The 3,452-nt window shown below is 40.6% G+C and overlaps 1 pseudogene; it reads right to left on the minus strand.

Annotated features, from left to right (window-relative positions):
- Window positions 1–1,607: 1,607 nt before the first annotated feature.
- Window positions 1,608–2,352, minus strand: LOC104985688 (annotated as a pseudogene).
- Between the last annotated feature and the right edge of the window lie 1,100 nt (window positions 2,353–3,452).

Raw genomic sequence — 3,452 nt, forward strand, 5'->3', positions numbered from 1 at the left:
CTGGATTCCTGTAACATCATCTCTTTCTCAAAGCATAAGGACCCACAAGAAGTCTATCTCACAACTAGATCTCTATCTTTTAAATGTCCTAGAGCCCAAATTATCTACTCTTGTTGCTCAAACTGTTTTCCTTTCTGAGTTGAGCTGTCAGACTAGACTGTCTCACTAGATTGGCCCCAGACAACCGCATACTTTACAAGTAGCCCAAGACTGTAAGACTTAACCACTGTAGATGCAGACTGACAATCTTGCTTCTGCCTCTTCTTTCTTATATGATCAGAGGTAAATCGAAACATCTATTAACTAATCAGACTCTCATTAATAGACTAGATTAACATAAAAGGCCAGGCCAAATCTATAAGACGGAATAACCTAAATTTTTAAAAATAGATCTTGGCAAAAAAATATAAAAGTGATTTTTGTACAGCATATAGTGCATTGTGCTATAATATGGAAACCTCTTGAGCCACCTAGCAAAGAATCACAGAAAGGGGCTATCCTGTTAAAAAAAATCAAATTATGAGAGACATTTTTTGTCTCTCTATTACAGAGGACTAGACAGTCAACCCTTCCTGATACATCATACATGTTTCTTAATGGCTTATAGAAAATCCCATGTAAATTAATATTTGAAATAATGTGGTGCAGTAGAATGGAGGAAGTTGATAGAAAGTATCAAGAGAACAGAAGAAGTATAAGTTGTGTACACCCTCACTTCCTTATCTCAAATATTATGCTAAAAAGGATTTTAAAATACCTTCTTTCACTCATATTTTCTGCATTTTAGAAGAAAATTTTTAAGAACAGCATAGGTTAAAAGATGATTTCATTGCAAATAACTGGTAAAGTTATTCTGCGTATCCCCACTAAAAACCCTATGAACAGTTTTTCTTGCCTCTGATCTGAAAGGTCAAGAAGGAAACCATAAACCACTCAGCTGTAAGAAAGTAAAATAACAAATTGCACCTAGTGAGAAACAGAAGGGAACCCCTTCATCTCAGCATTTCTTAATTGTAAATTGTTGACACTTTACTACTTTAGAAACTCAAATAAACCACTGACTCCCAATCCTACCATCTCTAAAAAACGGGGGTTATACACTCCAAGCCTCCCAAACACAATTGATAATGAGATAATTAAACCAATGAGTATATGCTGTAGGCTAACTCACAGCTGAAAATATTCACGGAGCAAAAAAACAAAGAATATCCCCAAAAAACATTTTGTCCAGGAGCACATCAGGAAGCTCTAAGATCCATTTCATTAAATACATACATACATACATATATATATAGGTTTCAGCAGTGTGGCCAACATCTAGGATTCTCCCTCATAAAAACTGGGAGAAAACGTGTAATACATTCAAGAGCAAAGACTAAACAAAAAGTTATCTACTTAGGAAAAGAATTCCTTCATTCAATTAGAGTATAAGTTATTAACAGGGGTAGTTATGAGTCTCTTCTGAGAGTTTTTGAACAGTTTATAAATACAAAAAGAATATTTCTTCAATAAATAAGTCACTCCTAAAGTCTTTACTGATGACTTCCAGGATTCTCCACCATTATCGTCCAAGCCAGCTCCACTTCTCTAGGAGGCTTTAGCTGTCAGTGGAATGGAACATTTTCTGTTGTTAGGTGACTCTTCTTCTATCATGCAAACTTCCATCAATATGTCTCTTCATAGTCTGAATCCACACACTCGGCACAACGAACACAGAGCTTCGCCATGCAGTCATCCCCCTCCTGGTCAGTGTCATCTGAAACCTCAGTAGACGACTTCTTATAGCCAGACTTGCTCCTCTTCTTCAGCCCCGCAGACTTCCTTCCCATTCGCACCCGTAGCAGAATAACCACTACAGTTGAGGGAATGAAGACAGGAATGGAAAGAAGGGCCACAGAGGACAGCATCGTGCCAAAACCCCGTTCTGTGACTGTCAGCTCTGTCGCCGGAATATTATGGTGCACGTCCGGGGGAGGGGGGTGGTTTTCACAGCACAGCTGAATGTCCCATTGTCCTTCACGGTAGGATTGCTTATGCTTATGGATGCATCCCCTTTGTATACATCTCCAACCCAGGATATCCGATCCCGAAAAGTGCCCGCTGTGGTTGGGTACTGCAAAGACTTATAATGAAAAATTGATTCCATGCGACTGCTGCTCGGAGGTCGGTATGTCCAGTCTATGGTGAGTTTGTCTGCGATAGAAGAGGATGACTTGAAGGTGCATCTCAACTTGATATTTTCTCCAACATAACCCCGGATGTGGGCATCCGCTTTAATCCTGGAAGAACAAAGACACCCAGCAGTGGGCACAGAGTGCAGCCACGGCTTCCAGGAACCCCTCTCTGCTGCATCCCGACAGGTCTCCAGAAGTTTGCACCCCTTTTCTCCTTTTACCTTCAACCTTTCCCAGCATCAGGGTCTTTTCCAGTGAGCTGGCTCTTCACATCGGTTGGCCAAAGTAGAGGAGCTTCAGCTTTAGCATCTGTCGTTCCAATGAATATTCGGGGTCTATTTCCTTTAAGATTAACTGCTTTGATCTTCTTGCAGTCAAAGGGACCCCCACAGTGTTCTCCAGCACCACAATTTGAAAGCATCAATTCTTTGGTGCTCAGGCTTCTTTATGGCCCAACTCTCATATCTGTATATGACTACTGGAAAGGGTGGTGAGCAGATCTCAAATGACAAACTCACCCTAACGTTCCAATTTCCCTAAGCCTTCAATTTCCTTTCTCTGTGGTAAATCAGGACAGCTCTGGCATCTCAACTTTGTCTATGATGGGCCACCGCTTGGTCAACGTTTTAGCCAAGAAATAAAACAAAACTTTTAGAGCCCTTTCTGTCCCCTCAAGTTGCAACACTAAATCCAGAATCTCTGCTTAGTGCTCCCATATCAACAAACTCCTTCTGATCCAACTTTATGCTTCTTCAGCTATTATCTCTCATTACTCTTAATATTCATCCCCACACATTCCCTAAATTTCTGTCTGTATACATTAGAATGCTCAAACTACCGCACAATTGCACTCATCTCACATGCTAGTAAAGTAATGCTCAAGATTCTCCAAGCCAGGCTTAAGCAATATGTAAACCGTGAACTTCTTGATGTTCAAGCTGGTTTTAGAAAAGGCACAGGAACCAGAGATCAAATTGCCAACATCTGCTGGATCATGGAAAAAGCAAGAGAATTCCAGAAAAGCATCTGTTTCTGCTTTATTGACTATGCCAAAGCCTTTGACTGTGTGGATCACAATAAACTGTGGAAAATTCTGGAAGAGATGGGAATACCAGACCACCTGATCCGCCTCTTGAGAAATTCGTATGCAGGTCAGGAAGCAACAGTTAGAACTGGACATGGAACAACAGACTGGTTCCAAATAGGAACAGGAGTTCGTCAAGGCCGTATATTGTCACCCTGTTTATTTAACTTATATGCAGAGTACATCATGAGAAA

Source organism: Bison bison, unplaced genomic scaffold (assembly GCF_000754665.1).
Source record: "Bison bison bison isolate TAMUID 2011002044 unplaced genomic scaffold, Bison_UMD1.0 scf7180017864057, whole genome shotgun sequence".
In the NCBI taxonomy this organism is placed as follows: Eukaryota; Metazoa; Chordata; class Mammalia; order Artiodactyla; family Bovidae; genus Bison; species Bison bison.